Source organism: Ambystoma mexicanum, chromosome 12 (genome assembly GCF_040938575.1).
Source record: "Ambystoma mexicanum isolate Mex_15411 chromosome 12, UKY_AmexF1_1, whole genome shotgun sequence".
NCBI lineage: Eukaryota > Metazoa > Chordata > Amphibia > Caudata > Ambystomatidae > Ambystoma > Ambystoma mexicanum.
The window spans coordinates 57,615,009-57,634,113 of record NC_090936.1 but is presented as its reverse complement, the minus strand read 5'-3'; the positions used below and the strand labels follow the sequence as shown (position 1 = coordinate 57,634,113).

General features: G+C 47.1%; 1 protein-coding gene across 4 annotated transcripts in view; it reads right to left on the bottom strand.

Annotated features, from left to right (window-relative positions):
• Positions 1-19,105, bottom strand: part of CNTN1 (contactin 1) — a 1,316,193-nt gene that overhangs the window by 1,028,024 nt on the left and 269,064 nt on the right. For 3 of the 4 annotated variants that reach the window (XM_069627984.1, XM_069627985.1, XM_069627983.1), the window contains one exon: positions 10,535-10,609. The exons of the other annotated variant lie outside the window; for it this stretch is intronic. The gene's annotated coding sequence lies outside the window, so the exon portion shown is untranslated. The remainder of the gene's footprint in view (positions 1-10,534; positions 10,610-19,105) is intronic. 4 annotated transcript variants of the gene reach the window in all.

Genomic DNA, 19,105 nt, shown 5'->3' with positions numbered 1-19,105 from the left:
CAGCTTCCATTTGCTGGGCTTCCAGTGGAAGGAGGGTTTCTTTGTGGACAAATGTATGCCCATGGGGTGCTCAGTGTCCTGTTCCTTCTTCGAGAAATTCAGCACGTTCCTGGAATGGGCTGCGTGCAGAAGAGAGCAACGGGGGGCAATAGTTCACTATCTAGACGACTTTCTATTTTCTGGCAAGGACAGGTCAGAGGATTGTGCAATAGCAATGTCTGCTTTCCAACAATTGATGGGAGAGTTGGGTGTTCCCTTAGCTCCTGGGAAGACAGAGGGCCCTTGCAAGGTTCTGACATTCCTTGGCATTGAGATAGACACAGTTGAGGGCGCTTGTAGGTTTCCTGATGATAAGGTTGTTGGATTGAAGGCTGAGATTGAAAATAATTTGTCAAAGGAAAGGACCACCCTAGAAAAAATGCAACAACTCCTGGGAAAGCTGAATTTTGCGGCCAAAGTAATACCTGCAGGCAGGGTCTTTACAAGAAGGCTGGCCAGGGCAACAGCTGGTGTGGTTAAGAAGCAGCACCACATTAGATTGAGCACCGCCCTTAAAGAAGATTTAAGGATGTGGTACAGATTCTTAGACAGCTTCAATGGCGTACAAATCTGGCGAACCCCTTGGGAAACCAACACTGAATTACAGTTGTTTTCAGACCCTGCAGGGAGTGAAGCTTTCGGGGTAATCCAGGGCCTGAGTGGTGTGCGCAGAAGTGGCCACAGCAGTGGCATAAGAAAGGCAGAACAAAGAACATAATGGTTTTAGAGATGTTTCCAATTGTTGTCGCACTGTTGTTATGGCCTACAGTGCTGGCCAACAAGAGGGTTCGTTTCTGGTCGGACAACAACGCTGTAGTTCAAGCCATTAACTTACAGTCCGCATCCTGCCCTGCAATGTTGAGCTTGTTGAGAAAACTGGTGGAAATATGTCTATACCACAACATTGAATTTAGAGCTCGACATGTGCCGGGCACGTCAAATATTGCTGCTGACGCTCTTTCTCGCTTTCAGTGGTCCAAGTTCCGGAAGGCCCACCCGGTGGCCAGACTCGAGGGGGCGCAGTTCAAAAAGGAGTGGTGGCAGCTGGTGGTGTGGACAGGGCGCTCGCTGAGTTGAGTGAGCGCTCACTCACGCCCGGAGTAAGTCATAGATACCAGCGAGGTTATGGTAAGTTCAAGAGCGTGATTTCTCAGCTGCACGTGGAAGAACATACTGCGGAGGATCAGATACGCGCTTTTGTGGTCTGGGCTCACACAGAGGGCATGTCAAAGAGTTGGGCAGCATCCCATTTGGCTGCAGTTGCCTTCCACTTCAAATTGGAGGGGAGGGGTGACCCCACAAAAAGTTTTTTGGTGCGCTCTGCATTGAAAGGCTGGGCCCGTTCGGAACCAAGGTCTAAGGATGTGCGCAAACCAATTGATTTTGGGTTATTGGTGAAGTTGTTGGACAAATTACATAGCATATGCTTCAGTGAGTACGAAATTGCACTATTCAGGTTGGCATTCGCTTGGGCCTTTTTTGGGGCATTTAGGATTAGCGAGCTAGTTTCTTCATCCAAGAAAGACACATCGGGGAGAGCCATTGCTTTAAGGGATGTATCTCTCTTCCACAGAGAAACCAGGGAAGGGGTCAGTATATTATTAAGGAAAAGCAAAACGGACCAGCAAGGGAAAGGTTGTAACATAGTCTTGCATGGGGCCCCCCAGGCAGAATGTTGCCCAGTGCTCCTTTTTAAGGCATTTGTACAGTTAAGAACCACGGGTGCGGGCCCCCTGCTAATTCACACGGATACGTCCCCACTTTCTATATTTCAATTCCGCAAGGTGCTGTCAATAGCATTGAGAGCCTTGGGCATCCAGGGTGTAGGTTGGTCCACACATAGTTTTAGGATAGGCGCAGCCACCACAGCCTTTCAACAAGGCATGTGCCCCCGGGCTATCATAAAAGTGGGTAGGTGGGAGTCTGGCCGTTATCGACTTTATGTCCGCCCCCAGCACAGTGCATGACCAGAAGAATACTAGATACCAAAAGCACTCAGGGGCCAGGGCAAGGAAGGGGGGCGGTTTGGACACAGGTAGGCACAAAACTTATGTTATGGTTATGTTTTTCCCCACAGATGATGCGATGTGGCTGATCGGCCACTCATTTGTGACACGGGCGGAAAAAAGGGCTAGGCAATGGACGATTGGACACAACTTGGGATTCAAGGGTACCGAGTGTGTGTGGCTGGGCACTCCTGGAATGAAGTGGCATTCCTTGCTACCGGCCATTCAATGGCGGCTACAGTGGAAGAGTGCACCAAGGTGGCTGTTGATTCATTTGGGGGGCAATGATCTGGCTAAATTGGGCCGTGGACGCCTGCTCGCCCAAATACAGGTGACTTTGCGCATAGCGGCGCACGAGTTACCAGGCACGGAAATATTCTGGTCAGAAATGGTGCAAAGGCGGGTGTGGAGAGACGCCATCTCTCTGCCCGGCATGAAAAAATCCAGCAAGCGCCTCAACTGAAGTGTTGCTAAATTCACCAAGGCAGAGGGCCTGGGGTTTGTAGGGCATTCCTGCTTGAGCTCCTTGCCTTCTCATTTTGATGCGGATGGGGTCCACTTATCCGACAAAGGACACAATGTTTTCCTTATGGCGATATTGGGTGAGCTGAAGAGGGCTGGATGCAGATGAAATAATGGTGAGTATGGGAACAAGAAGGAGGTCAAGAGAGAAGTAAGGGCCTAGGGGTTTGGGGGCATTGATGGCAGCGTGAACCACCATCAAAGCGTGTCGGAGTATCGGGGCGGTCCTAGCCTATGAGGAATTTCACGTTGCAGCTGCAGCGGCTCGGGATTGGCCGGGCTCGAGCCGATCCCTCGACGGGCACTGACTTCCTTCCTTAGGGTGATAGGCCAACAATCTCCTGGTCAGTGCCCCTGACTGTCTCACTGATGTACCAGTGTAGCTGGAAGTAACCAGCAGTTTGTCAGTTTGGCCAGTGGCTAAGGAGGTGACAGTGTCACCCGTATCTGACTGTTTGTAATGTGGCTGGGACCGTCCCAAGTTGTCTTGCTCCTAATAAACTGTGACCGTGTGTTTTTCCAAACTTTAAAGGAGTTGTCTGTGTAATCATTTCAGCGTTTATTGTACTGACCAAAGGAGGTGGGGGTGTCCAATGGGGTTCTCCCCGCTAAGAGGCTGACCGGCCCCCGCAGGGGACGCTAGAGGGACAGCCTACATAGCGGGCTGTCCCCTCTGGCCACCCCCTTCCGGGCGCAGGTCATGCCTCTCTTCTTTCTTCCCCTCCCCCCCCTTTTTCAGGGAGGCAGAAGGGGGGGTCCTTTGGCAACACCTGGCTTCCGGCCAGGTCACCCTGGGGGCACTTATAAGGGCGGGAGCTGCTGGCCATCAGTCCTTGTTCCAGCAGCTCCCGCCTGGTGTGAATCCCCACCCACCCACGCCGAAGGATAGAAGCATGGGCATGCATGTAGAAGGTCGTTCAGGAGTTTGGGGTGCTAAAAAAACAGACAGACCTGTAGTAAAAATAGGACCAGGATGAGGCGGTCGTACCATCAAGTTTTTGTTTGTTTTGTTTTGTTTTTGAGTTTGAAGTGTATATAGCATGAGTATTGAAGATAGGTTTAGTGTGTTGTATGATTTGTTTCTAATTCCTATTGTTTTGTTACAGGCGGAGTATCGGGCGGTCCTAGCCTATGAGGAATTTCACGCTGCAGCTGCAGCGGTTCGGGATTGGCCGGGCTCGAGCCGATCCCTCGACGGGCACTGACTTCCTTCCTTAGGGCGATAGGCCAACAATCTCCTGGTCAGTGCCCCTGACTGTCTCACTGGTGTACCAGTGTAGCTGGAAGTAACCAGCAGTTTGTCAGTTTGGCCAGTGGCTAAAGAGGTGACAGTGTCACCCGTATCTGACTATTTGTAATGTGGCTGGGACCGTCCCAAGTTGTCTTGCTCCTAATAAACTGTGACCGTGTGTTTTTCCAAACTTTAAAGGAGCTGTCTGTGTAATAATTTCAGCATTTATTGTACTGACCAAAGGAGGTGGGGGTGTCCAATGGGGATCTCCCCGCTATGTGCACGCTGCCCTTGCAGGGTGTGTGATTCGGGGCAAATTGAGACGACACATCAATCCCTTGCCTGGTGACACGGCGAACAGGGTAGAATCTTTTTGGTGACAGCGCTTAAGAGGGCGGAAGCGTCCACAGTGGTGTGTAGGTGAGAAATATGTTCTTCAAACTTGGCTAGAGCCACGTGCTGGCTGGACTGCTGGTGTCCTCCCTATCCGCCTTTGCGAGCCAGTAAATTAAATTAAGCAAATTATCCCGAAACAGTGCAACTATTCATGAACTCGAAGAGCCATTAGCTGGCCTGAATTCCTATGACATCTGCAATGGGAAATGCAGCTGCTCGTCCCTACAGGTAAGCAAAACAACACTGAACCAAAGCACAGCGCTATCTGTATGACTCCGTCAGCATCAACATGGCTGAGCCTAATGCAGCAATCCTCAGCAGTGTCTCAACAGAGGCGGCTGTTTAAAATGTTGCCAGTGGCAAGTTGGAGGAGGAACGCTCAAGAGTTTAGCACTCGCGCATGAAGCAATGTTTCACGTGGCGGCTTTAAATGTGGCGCGTTCCCCCTCTGACCCAGAGGTGAACTTCCAGTGATGGCAGCTGGGTGGCGCTGTGGCACGTGTGAATTGGCTGAAATGGCTAATTCTGCGTTCGCATTTTAGGAGGAACGGTTAAGTCGTTTAAACCAACCATGACTTTGCTAGTGTATGTGTTAAAATATTTGTTTTCTATGTAGTGGTTTTGGGGATTATTTATCATTTAAAAAAAGAAAATGAAGCACGGGTATGGCCCTTTAATCGCTTGGTTCCGACATAGGGGCATCCGACAATTTGACAGCTCAAAGCCTGTCAACTTTGACTCAGACACTGATGATTACAGCGCCTAGAATCTGGAGGAATCCGTCATTAAGCGATATGGGTAACAGGCAATATAAATGTTGCAACAAAAGACCCCAGAGAAAATGACTTTTGAAAAGGGTGTCTTAACTTGACTGTTAACAATGGCCTGCATGGGGCAAAAATAGGCCATTGCCTCTGGTCTCGCTCCCCGCTGCTGTTTTGGCCTGCGTGTAAGTGAAGTGCTGATGAGAAATACTCCAGCCTGCCCAGGACTTGGGATATCACTTCGGATGGGTGCACACAGCACTGAACGCGCTGGGCCACGCCATCACGCCTGCCAAAGCAGAGTGGATAGAAGCGGTGAAGACGGAGAGAGTTCATATCACATTTCGCCGGATGAAATAAAGATGGCAGCAGCTTTTCCAATTGAGCGCAACCCGCCTCGAGCAGGGGTGATTAACTTCCAGACGCTTATCACAACCCAACGCGCGGCAGGGAATTGGTCGGCACGAGCTTGCTTCCTGTTGCAACAGATGCGACCGGCCCTCGCATTCATGTGTTTATGGCAATCATTGCGCTAACCCGGCCAGGCAGCGGCAGGGCACTTCTGGTGTTAATGAAGAGAGAATTATCCGGCACATTCCGCAATGGCCAAGCGGCTGCCAGTCCCGCGTGCCAGGGATTATGTGTGGGAAACAAGCAGCGTGTTGCACTTCACTCGGGAGATTCGGGACTGCCTCGGGAATTATTTACAGGGACATGCAGCCATTCACTTATTTGTCAGGTAAAATGGATGCAAGGTGAGTGGCATGCGAGAGTGTTTGTAGGGGACATTACTCGCTTTTGTAGTTGTAGCAATTCATTCTGCTCCTTTGGACAATAGAACCTTCATGAAAATCTTACGGTGCTAGGATGCCTGCTTACATGTATGATGCATTAACAATGGCAACACATGCATTGTGAGTCACTGAGAGGGATGGGGGGGGGGGGTTAAATTCAAGATTCCGTACTCCTAATCCTGTTGGCAGCAAAGATGCAAAACTTGCCCCATTTGCCGTTCCTCCCATGTTTAGGAATTCAGATTGTTGCACTCTTCTCTCGGATTGGGCAGAGCTTCATCAAATCCTAAAGGTTGAACATTTCATTGGTAGATCGTGTGAACAGATCATCCGATACATGTGCGCAACATGTCAATTTTTTTGCTCTGTTCTTTGCCAAACGCGAGTTCCTCAACGGATCTCTTTGGCTCCCCCTCCGTCTGCCTACCCCTCCTGCCTATCCGAGGAACAACCACAGAACTCTGTCCTACATACGACCCCTCAACGCCTGTGACAAATTGGATTCAGCTGCACAGGAGTAGAAGGATGAGTAGGGATGAATAAAATGGCCCACTCAGTCCGTAACACTTCTACAAACCAAAACACAACGCAATCATACAGGTAAAACAGAGACATCAAGATCAGTTCGGGCACGTTAGATCGTGTGGGACCAAGCAATGAGCGGGTGTCTGGTCGGAGCAACGCTGAGTGTTCTGTGTGGTAGAAGGCCAGCTCTCAAGGATGTATGTCGGGGCAGTCCCAAGAATGCTTCACTGTTGGCCGAGCCAATATTTAGCCACCGGGAAGGGTCGATGAGTGATGCGCCAAAAGTTTGAGTCGGTGGGCGATGGTGTAGAAGTAGTGATCTTCAGTGTGTCGATGTGCGATTAAAGAGGCGGCAGTTCAAAAACTAGCTGGGCTGAGCCATGGTTGTAACCCCTTGTCAGAGTCAGCATGTGACTCTCCAGTGATTCAGTACAGGTCCCAGCATTATGCAGTCAATTCAGGCCTAGCAGGTGACAAGCTTTAGCCAGGACATGATGCAGTGTTGAGCAGGTTGAAGTGCAAGTAAGTACAAAGTGTTGGAGAAGAGGAGCAGCCAGGGCTGGCGACTTCACTCTTGTTCCAGGTGCAGTGAACACAGCGCGACTGGTTTGGAGTGGTAGAACAGGGAGCTTCAGCTGGTCTGGCCCTCAGGTTGCTCTGAGGCCCACTCAGATGGCCTCAAGGATAGACGGGGTCCATTCAGGGTCTCCTCTCCCAGCTCCAGGAAATTCTGGTGCAAAGGGTTAGGTCCTGATCCAGAGCAGAGGTCACTCCCGATGTGCCCTGGAGCGGGTAGGGAACCGATCTTTCTTATGTCTTGGATGGTTCCTTCTTCGCCTCAGGCTGAGGGCTTTGGAAAGTGCCACTTTCCCAAAAGAAGTCCAATGAGATCTTCAGAGTGAATCTGCGGCCTTAGAGGATCTGAGAGAATCTGAAGGGTTGGAAGACCCCTTTTTTAAAGACAAAAGTCCTCTGGGTGATTGGACTGAAGTTAGCTTGCCTTAGTGGTTCGATCCCTGCTCTTGAATGGAGTGGACTTTGCCCTGCTGATGTCACACCCAAAGTGCCTTGCTCCAGGTGAAGTTGGAGGGGATAGGAAAGAGACAGAGGGACAGTGAGAATCAAGATGGTGGAAGCCCCCTTCCATTGACCAGAGCCCTCCTGCCTAATATAATCATGCCCCTTGCCTTCTCACTGAGAACAAAGGCTGTGTGAGGCTACTCCTTTCATGCTCAGACCCAGGCCGGCTACCTCCTTTGCAGCTGTTTTCGGGCAGAGAGGGCTACCTACTCTCACAAATAGATCCTGTCCTGCCATTTGGCGGGCTACACCCGCTGACAACAATGCACATCACCTTACACAGCCGAGCGGACTCATGTGCAATATCAATTGGAATGTGCCAGTCGTGATCATAAGTAGTACCATGCACTAAGCCTAAACTTAGGCATAGCTTTGATTTAGAGTTTTCCCTGCTCCCAGCATGGGTTACTTATATAGTGTGTATATTTCTTTGCTTAAAGATCCCTTTCTTTGAAATGCTGGAGACTATGTGCGAATTGTCCTATTGATATTATCAATAACCTACATCATCATAGTTTTGGGGTGCAGTGGGGCATATCTTAAATGCCGCCCCTTTGCCGAAGATGGCTGTCTCTGTGGCTGTCAAGCGGGCATCTCCTGGCCTTCGAACCTGCTCTGTGCCATGAGTAGAACAAGCGCTGCGGATCAGACTACTGATGCGGCACAAGTGCACTATGTTTTTGGCAATGAGTTGACGGAAAAGGGGGAATCTGTTTGAAATTGTACCCCTTTTGGAGATGGAATTACTATCATCATTCTATTTGTTAACGACATTTTAAAAAGCCATGCCTTTGCACCCTTGCCAGATGGCAAAACCTCACACTGCCCGTTACCCATCCCCCAGCTCACCCTGCCACTTCCTTTTCGACTTTTGATACATCACCTAGCATATGTTGTTTGGCCATCTTCAGGTCTGGCTACAGAAAGGTTTAACTTTAGGGCAGAGCTCTTAAAGATACATATTAAAGAGGGTCCTTGGTGCCGGTCAACCTCTTTGTGATGCAAGACAAATGCATTCTGCTGAAAGCTATGTAATGGAGAACTTTTTGTAGAAACAAGTGGTACTGTTTAAGTTGACGAGAGAGTTGTTGAATGTTGCGTTTAAGAGAGTCCTCTGTTTTCATGCTGCTTGGTGCATTGTGTTTTCCACTTTTGTGGCTAAAGAATGCAGCCATGATGTATTGTGAGCCTGTATGATGCTCTTAATAAATTATGGCCACAATTATAGCAAACGCTGTCAAAGTCAGTAGGTTTAGCTTTACACATGTAGAGGATAAGATTGTTATTGTAAAGCTCCACATAGCACAAACAAGTCTTACCCTCTACATTTGCAACACAAGTTCGATTGGCTTTCACAATGCTTGCTGTCAAGGATTTCTATATTGCTTGGACACCAGGATGGTTGCAGCCTGGCCTAAAGACGCAGTGAGACATTTATTTATATGTTAAGTGACAAATTCATCTTGAGGTCTATCCTGGTTCACAGGATCAGTGTTCGTAAGAGGAGATGTAATAGGCCGAGAAAGGAATGAAACTCTGGTATCTGAATCCCGGACATCTACCACAGTCCACCTCATGGATCAGAGCAAGGCTGAAGCTACAGCAAGGCAATGATTTGAAGTAACCCACCGCACCCCCAGCAGGGAGCACCAAGGGGCACTGTTCTCGGCCATACAAACAGCAAAGTGGATCGATAGGAAGGTAGATAAGGCCAACTTAGCTTGCAGAATCAGGAACTCTTTAACTAGGGTGACCAGATTTTCAAAACAAAAAACCAGGATGCCAACAACATAAAAGAGGGACTACCCCCATCGCAGCCCACCAATTACCGCCCCTCCCCCAACACGCCCCCACAACCACCACCCAACCATATTTCTAGCACTTCTCCTTTCTATAAACTGTATATAATCTCATTTGTGCAGTTTTGTCTGTGAATCGTGACATGTTAATTCAAAACGAGCGTTAGCTCTAATTGATATTACATGGCTTACTGTACAATGATTTCCAAGCCAGTCTCTGTGGCACAGTCAGTAAGTGTTGTGACTTGTACCTGAGAGGTTAGGGGTTCGAGCCAAACCTCCAACTTCAAAATTCTGAAAGTGTTGTGAAAAATAATTACGGTTTTAATTACCGTAGCCAACCGACCATGCAAACCCCGGACGGGGTTTCAAAAATGAAAAAACTCCCAGGACCCCGGGACAGAGGGCAATTTCCCCGGACTGTCCAGGGAAAACCCAGACGTGTGGTCACCCTATCTTTAACCAGCCTAGATCAGAACAAACATTTCTATCTGTAAAAATAATAATCAGAGGCTGCTGAGAGTTCTTTAACTGCCCTGCCTCTAATAACAAGCAGAAAATACTGCCTTATCACTTTTCTTGCAATGGCTATATGCCTGTATTTTTGGGGAATTTTGTAAGTTGTAGTTGTGTCCGTCTCACCTTACTTTTAGGTCTACAAGTCACAGAATTCAAAGAAAAAACAGGACTGGCGTTCTCACCCAAGTCATGGGGAAATTCAAAAGATCAGAAAGTAGAAAAATGCGGTCCACTGGATCCTCTTTGAACTGGGGAAAAAAATACGTCATTCTGAGTTAATAAAACTAGAACATACTTTTTGCAAGGTGAACCTTAAGCCTAGACCTTTACCTCAAAATGGCCTCAAGATGCTTGATGAGTTATTGTAAGGCAAGGCATACATTCGTTTTCAAAAATTGATTAGCAGATTTTGCTAAAGAACATTTTTTTGATTAGCAAATGAACTAATTTGATTAGCAATTTTGCACTAATATTGAATGTCACCAGAATTAGTTGTACCCCAAGATATAGAATTAACAAGAATGCAGAAATTATTTCTATGTACCGCTGAAGTATAACATCAGTGCAATGTCTGTAAAATGTAAAGGTTCGCCGAATGAATGGTCAAACAAAGCTCTAAAAACATTTCTCAGTTCAAGGATGTGTGGCTGGGTCATGCAGTGAGTGTTGCAGCACAGTTTTAGTGTGGGGCTGAGTGCAAGCAAGTGGCTGGTATTGATTTCTCCCCCCGAAACGGGCAGGAGAAAATTAATTCCCAGCACGGCCACCTGCACCAATAACACATCCTGCTTGCAGAAGGCCTTTGAATTACATTAAAAAGATATTTTTAGAATAAAAAGTTGGGCTAGGCTTTGCTTACCTCTTAAGGCACGTTGCTAAATCACAGTTGGAAGGTCCTCTCTGCCTAATCTTCCTCTAGACTGCAGACCAATTCCTACAAAATAGGCAAAAAGCAACTCATTACCTATCCACAACAATGCACATTCACTCTGGGGGTGGGGAGGGCTCGAGAATCGATAGCCGAATAAATGCCAGTGCAGCCACTTGCCAACGCCCAGCCCAGCAATCGGGGAAAGCGTTGGGGCCTTTCAACTTTATGCAAATTAGGAGGTTGTATGTAGGCTTAGCCGTAAAAGGGGAGGGTACATCGAGATCAGGACCTTTTGCCATGCGCTTCTGAACAGAGGCATCAGGCTGCGAGATGGCAGACAAGATAAGTGCAGTTGGATTCTGGTAAACATATTAAAAACTCTGAAAGACTTTTATTCCAGGCTGTGTGTGAGAGAACAAGGGTGTGTGGGTTGAGTGAGAGTGAGAATGAACACTAAGAAACATGGGACAGGGAGCAAGGGAGAGTGGGGGGCTATATGCAAGATTAGAGCGCAGTTGTGAGTGAGAACTCGGGTGCAAGTACTGTGGGTGACTGCGATGGAGAGCTATCGTGCAAGAACGCATGAAAACTAGTTTTGAGTAAAAATGACAGCTAGAGAGAGTGAGAAGTAGCATTATTTGAAAACATAAGTGAGTGTGAGAGTAGTGTGCATGTTGAGAGGCCCAAGGTTTGAGAGCTAGGATGCAAGAGTGAGAACTATGGTGTGAGAACGAGAGCTTTGGTTCAAGAGTGAGAACTATGGTGCTGCTCACATGATCAGAATTGTCATTTCTCAGCAGGACTGCAACACTATACCATTGTGTTCTGTATGTTGAGTGCTTCTTCACCACCAATGTGGATTCAAGGCTCTCTCCCAGTGTCTAAATAGTAGATCTGTCTACATTCAATTGGCAACAGGCATGTCCGGAGCTACCTGCTGTCCATAAGCTGCCGCTCAGGATGTTGGGAGCCGTGATGGGGCAAGGGATAGAAGGCTCGAGCCTGTCGGATAGCAGAATCAGCAGGGTCTTAAAACCTGCTCACTTCTTCTGGAGGGGCAATGGGGCAAAATGAGCCTGATCCCACATACAGGGGGTTGTTACCCCTTTATCTCTCCTGAATGAAAGAATGAGCTCTCTCAGACACACTTTATCACCCCTGCACACACAATGAATGAATACGGTATGGATCTATAGATCGAGAAAACTGACAATTCAGAGTGTTTTAACAGAGATATAATTGTCTTCCCAGATGGGAGACTGACTCCATTAATATACATGGGTCACTGAGATGACCAAGAGTGAAACTGTACATTCAGTTGTGAGATTACCAGCAACGGCAGATACTATGCTCCAAGGAGTGAGGTGCCCACTCAATATATCACACTGTTTATAGGTGTGAAAACCATCCTGAATGTTTGCCCAAAGAGCCTTCGCCAGAGTTTCACACTGAAGAAGTGAGCATGAGATCCGGGTCTGCAGCCCAAACACGCAGGGGATTGCCTTGCTCCCACATGCGAGATTTGCACCAAATTAGTGAGATTGTTCTCCAAGGTAGGAGGCACACGCACAGTCTTTGCTCTGACGTTTGACATACTCACAGGATGGGACGGCATTTCGTTCTCCCATCCTAGTTGTGTTGCTCTGCCTTTTGAGGGCTACTACAACCTGGATGATTATAGAGGGATGGAGTAGGGGCAGTGATGGCCTACTGGAATGCAACTCGAAGGCTTAAATCTCCTTCTTAGTGGACTTTAGTATATGCAGTACATACTAGTCAATTTTTACCGCTGTTCTGCGCGCGCCTCGACCCCCCCCCACGTGCCATTGCACCAAGTTGGCGACTGCTGTATTTGGGCCTCCTGGGAAATTCATAAATCGGCTTCCCTGGTGCTGGGTGTTAGAGCTGGTCACCCGCTGTAATGACGCAGCCTGCTGCTCATAGAAGGCCTCTTCTATGAGCCGGATGCTGCGTTATTACGGCGGGTGCTGGTTGTTAGAGAGCGGCTGGTCTCTAACATCCAGCACCCGCCGTAATAACGTAGCTTGCAGCTCAAAGAAGGCCTCTTCTATGAGCCGCAGGCGTCATTATTACGGAGAGTGCTGGGTGTTAGAGAGCGGCTGCTCTCTAACATCCAGCACCCGCCATAATAACACAGCCTGCTGCTCGTAGAAGGACTTCTACGAGCAGCAGGCTGCGTTATTATGGCGGGTCCTGGGTGTGAGAAAGTGGCTGAGAATAATATTTCTCCCACCCGAACGTGCGGGAGAAATATTATCATCAGACACTTGCACCCACGACATTTGCATGAAAAGCAGGGCCCGACTCCCCCACCCAAACCTCCCCAAGCAAGTCCTTCGGCCTCCTTACCTCAAAGTTAAGCCAGAGTGTGAGAGGGGGGCTGAGAACCTCCTCTCACCACGTGATGACGCGACATCCGATCTGGGCTGACAAAACATTGATACAATGTTTTGAGCCCAGCCCGAGTGCTTCTGCCTCGCCTGCAGTGCACGTTGTGCACAGCAGGCAGAACATTTAAAGGCACAATCTTTTTTTTTTTTTTTCTGCTGTGGAAATCATATCGCAGTTGGTGCGACATAATTCATGAAATAAACAGCAAAACATCATTATTATATCGCAAATTGCAATGCGATACCACTTATTTTATGCCTTGTAAGTTCTGCTTTAATACCGTTTTTCATTATCACAGTAAATAATGTGAAGGCTAATGCTACAGGTATTCTATATCGCAGTCAATGTCACTGGGTACTCTTGCTTATTGGATTAGTGTACCGGTGATCGGCTATTATAATAACTGTCAGAAATGGCACATTCACAGCTGCGGAAGTGTGATTAGCCAATCAGGTGGCTGGAACACTGGGGGAGAATACATATTCTCCACCCACTGTTTCCAGCCACCCATGGCCCTTTCCCGGGTAGCAGCATCTTTTTTTTTTTTAAGTCGGGTGGTCTCAGGGAGCCCATCCCTGTTGCCACCCCACCCTCCCCAAAACAATTCAAACCTGTTTCCCACCCCCTCTATCCCTCTCCACTTAGCTACTGGACCGGAGCTTTGTGCTCCAGTCCAAGCTCCTCCCGATCTCGGCCGACACCATAGAAATGGAAAAGGAACTGCCCTATGGCGGCGGACATTTTTTTTTTCTCAAGGAGATTGGCTGCTCAAGCGAAACCAATCTCCAGAGGAATAAAAAAGAATCCTTTCGCACCCTAGATACACCTGGGTGCAAATGGCTTTCACCCCAGTTGGGGGTGGCGGGCATGTTCGGTAACAGCCCCCAGCCCTTGCCGAGGCCAGAGGGACTGGCAGGCCATTATTGGCCATGTCAGCCCCTCACCACGGGGGTGAAAGCCATATTAACCCTTTATAAGTGGATGAAGGACCGACTGGCCAAACACATAAAATGCTGAGTTGTGTGTTTATTTGTTTGCTTCCTTTTATTTGAAATGCTGGAGACTATGTACGAATTGTCCTATTGATATTATCAATGACGTATATTAGTATTGCGTACATGTTTCAGCGAACAAAACCTCAATATTAAGACTGCTTTATTGACTTTAATGAAACCAGCACAGAGAGGATGTGGAATCCCTGGTCTGTGAACACTTACTTCACGTTGATGGATCTATGTGATCACTGTGAAAAAATTACTGTGAATGCCAAAAATGTCGAATTGTTGTTTTTTGAACTTTTTTTCACATTTAAATGCAGGGGGAGACCCTCACTCCCCATGTCAAATGAATACCCCTACCTCACTTACCATCTATTTGTGCAAAAAAAAGGTGTACTCAAGGGAGAATCCCCCACATCTGAGGCCTCGGAGTAATGGGATTCAACAGTGTCGTCCTATACCATGATACTTACCTGCTGATCTGCACGGATTCCAAAGGGAAAGCTATAGAGAGGAAGTGCTCATCGGCAGGAGGAGGGCAGTCCGGGGAAACTAGAAATGACTTTATCGTCAGTCTTGGAGGCCCCCCTTTCCATGTTGCATCTTCTACCACTACCACCCAGATTGTGTGTCCACTCACCGTCTTACCATGGTTAAAGCAACCTGTGGTGTTAGCAATCCGATTATTGCTGTTGATGAAGGTGCAGTATTTCAGGTAAAAGCATACTTTCCTTTTTCTTGGATAAAAACAAATAATACTCACTTTCACACTTTAAATCTATGAACATAATTTGTATGATTATGATTTCATATCCATGCCCCTCAGTTTTTCATCCGTTCACACTGTTTTGTAGCTATATCACACTCTCTATAGACAACATTCAATGCCAGGTGCTATTTCGTGACTTGAGAAGAGGGGAGCTTTAGGAGCCAAGCCACACATGATACCTGTGACTGGCAAGGGCACCTTATTTCATTTGGAATTCACAGTGAAATGAAAACTTTCAGCAAAGCTGATGTCCTTTGTCTCCACTCTCTCGAAACCAACAATGATTGATTCTGGATGGGCAGGTTTTAGGCTTGTTCCTTAAAATTGCCATTCTTGTTTCTCGAAATCCTTAAAAGTAGATCTCATGGTTAGGCTGGTCATACCGTAGGGGGGGTTGATGCGTGACTGCCATGCCTCGGATGTTCTGAGCCAGGCGATTATTTCCTGCCATCTGGAAAAATGGAAGGACTTTGCGATCTGTCATTTTCACTTACAGACAAAGATTGAATTTTGCAAGATCCGGGGAGAGGCCTTCCCTGAAGGATTCAAAAATAGACTGTCTCTGAAACAATGTACCAAAAAGGTGCAGAGAAATAGGATTGCCAGTAGAAGGTAATACATCTAAAGCCAAACCATGAGGATACGACTTGCAATACAAATTACATTTTCTTACTTTTATAATGTAGAGCACACATCTATCCAATGTCCCAAAACAGGAGCACGTTTCTTGCTTGTACATTGCAGCACATTTGCGCCTCCACTACAAGGTGTTACGGTTAGAAAAAAGGAAAATCTAAACGGTGTTGGTGTTTCCCAGGTACTATTATTGGACTCAATGACTCATCACTAAATGTCGCCAGATCTTGTTCCATATTTTATCACCTCTTAAATGTGCAAAGGTGTTAGCGTCCCAAATAGAGTCAAATCAAGGCCTACATTTGGGGTAATGATAGCACCCTGTTTTAACCATTACCCGTCACACAAATGAAGATGGCGAGAATCTGTAGCAATGAATGAAAGCTAGGGTGATCATCCAAAGGCATGATGCCCTGCGTCGAGTCTTGCTCATTAAGCCATAACATTCACAGCAATGTTTGCCTGGTCGTAAGCAGTTCTCAATATTTAATAGGGAAGAGCCATCCTTTGTGAATTATCTTACATTAGGACATTAGGACGAAGAACCTTTTTTAAACAGACGAAACCACTCCCTCATTTATAAAGCCAATCTTGTCAAAGTAGTATGATAATTTGACAGTCTATGGGCTGAACGACTGATCCAAGTTTAAACTCACAGGTGGGTGACTGAGGCGATATTAACCGAGGGGACGGGCCGACCCTGTTGGTAATGGCCTGCCGCCCAAGTTAAGGGCCTGAGTGAAGAGAGGGTGCCCAGCTCAGAACCAGGCATTTACCTTAATATAGCACGCTTTCCGAGCCTCCTTATTGGCTAGTGCCTCCTCCCAGGGTGTTAGTAGACTATCTAATGAAGCACAGCACCAGAGCTGTCTGTTAGAAATGTATGTAGCGAGCTAGTGACACTGAAATATCTATTCCTTACAGCACCTACACCAACATGCGATTGCAAGAAATGGGCCGCCGCCCAAATTAAGGGCCTGAGTGAAGAGAGGGTGCTAATCGGCGGTGATGGGGGAGTGGGGAAGGGAATAGAAGGGGGCACTGGATGCAAGAAGTGGGCTTCACGGATGTATTCTTATCAACGCAGAACATCCGTTTAATCATGTGTTCAACATGAAACTCATCAGTAGGTTCTTATTAATGGCACGCATATTCAAGCTGGAGACAGCCTTCGTAGGGTAATCAGTTCAGTTATGAAAATGTTATGAGCCAGAATTGAAATATTGGTATGGCACACTTGCAGTAGAAAGACATAATCATTACACACATCTTTGCTAAGTTCTGCGACCTTTGGTCAATCGATGGTCTTTTACCAAATTTTAATTTTAGGTAGAGTTCAGCCAAGCACAGTATTTCACAGTTTTCCATTGAATCCGTGTACACACATTTCTTTCAGCGGCTCGTGTGCAGTTAGCAGCTTTAAATCCAGGGTCACATAAATTGAATACAGTAATAGCGCCCCCAAAAATGCTCTTAACATTACTGTAAAGCCTGGACCCAAACTCCCATAGCCTACTACCATCCTAAAAAACATGAACACATAAATGATGTTAGAATTGTGACTGAGGAAAATGTCAGTGAGGGATGTGCTGATGTTTAACATCTGTGGCCTCTCTGGTTTGCAAGCTCATGGTAATGGGCTTCTGGGAGCAGCACATTTTCCATGACAGGTACACAGTGCTCATGAGTGACTGATGAACGTGACTGCGGCACAACAAGCTGCCATGGGATGGCCCCGTGTAGGCTTGAGAAACCTTGTGGTCAGCCAGGCAGCGCAGGTAAGCAACAGACCCCTGCAACCCTCTCCCACATCCCCAACCTTTCTAAATACCTAAACGTAATCCCCCATCTAAATTTAGTGGTAAAATAATTACGAGCAAATGGGCTTCGAGCCAACCGGCCTGCAAGGAAATGGGGGAATTCCCAATTACAGCCCCAAGAAATATATAAAAGGGATCCCTAAAGATAGGCGGTTGTTGGCTAACATTGGAAGGGGTGAGAGAAGAACAGAGGAGGGAGGGGGATGAAGTTGGGCTAAGAAGAGAGACAGGAGAGGAGGGGGGAAGAGGGAGAGAGAGAGAGATAGAAGAGGGAAATGGGGAGGGGAGAGAAGGGAGGGGCAGTGGGGATGGGAGAGGAAGGTAGAGGCTGGCAGAACAGGAAAGAGCGGGGGGGGTTATAGACGGAGGGGGAGAGTAGGGAGGGGAAGGGGTATGGGAAAAAGGGAGGGAGAGGGGAGTCAGGGGGACAGGTGGACAGGGGAGAGGAGAGAGTGAGACAGGGATATAGAGAGGAAGGGGAAGAGGAGGGAGGGGAAGGTGGATGGGTAAAAGGGAGCGAGAGAGGGGGATGGGGACAGGGGAGAGAGAGAGAGAACTGAGGGAAAGATGGGACCTGAGGGAAGGCAATATAAAGAAGGAGGACAAAGGGCCAGACAAGGAAGAGAGCGCAAAGGGTGGAAGAGGGAGAGCCTTGGTTTTGGAACAATTAAAACATAAATGTGCATTTATTTATGAAATGCTTAGAGCACCTTATTTGCACATTTCAATGAAACTGGACAGCAGCACACAAATGCACTGTCAAGGCGCTTCCTAATTATGAGTAATACATGCCAGGACCCCACCACTCATGTCGACGCATTTCACAGTGATGGGCATGTCACTGTGAAAAATGTGAACAAAAAAAGAATTTCTATCATTATTTGAGGGATAGGAATTATTTTATTTGTTATTATTATTTTTGTTGTGTACTTTTCACACATAACACCATTATTTCACTAATGCAAAAAATACCCTTAAAAGCAAACAATTCTCAGTAACCTCAAACTCGTTCTGGCACATTTAAAATCCAACAGTTTCCAAAAATTCTAAAACCTTTAACAGTAAGGACATTTAATTTGTATTTAAAATCCTACAGCAGAGCTCCTCTTCACAGCCTGACTCATCAATACATATCTTCTTGTTCCTTTGCAATTGAGCAAGGGTGGGGCACAATAAGCAGAGAAATTTAAGAGATTCATCCTCGTTCTTCTTGTTCCTTCGCAATTGAGCAAGGGCCGGGCACAATAAGCAGAGATGTTGAAGAGATTCATCCTCGTTCTTCTTGTTCCTTCGCAATTGAGCAAGGGCCGGACACAATAAGCAGAGATGTTTAAGAGATTCATCCTCGTTCTTCTTGTTCCTTCGCAATTGAGCAAGGGCGGGGCACAATAAGCAGAGATGTTTAAGAGATTCATCCTCGTTCTTCTTGTTCCTTCGCAATTGAGCAAGTGCGGAGCACAATAAGCAGAGATGTTTAAGAGATTCATCCTCGTTCTTCTTGTTCCTTCGCAATTGAGCAAGGGCGGGGCACAATAAGCAGAGATGTTTAAGAGATTCATCCTCGTTCTTCTTGTTCCTTCGCAATTGAGCAAGTGCGGAGCACAATAAGCAGAGATGTTTAAGAGATTCATCCTCGTTCTTCTTGTTCCTTCGCAATTGAGCAAGGGCGGGGCACAATAAGCAGAGATGTTCAAGAGATTCATCTTCGTTCAGGCAAAGGCGACATAAACAAGATCCCCTTGGGACATTCCCCCCTCCTACCCAGAACCTCCATTGTCGGAATAAGATTTAGTTTTAATCTCAGGATTTTGCCCCTGAACCTCCTCGATGGATGCTTCTTCAAAAATACACACTGCATTAAAATGTTAAAATGACCACCTAAAGTGGTCATTATAACGGATATATGTGATTTGACCGCGGCAGA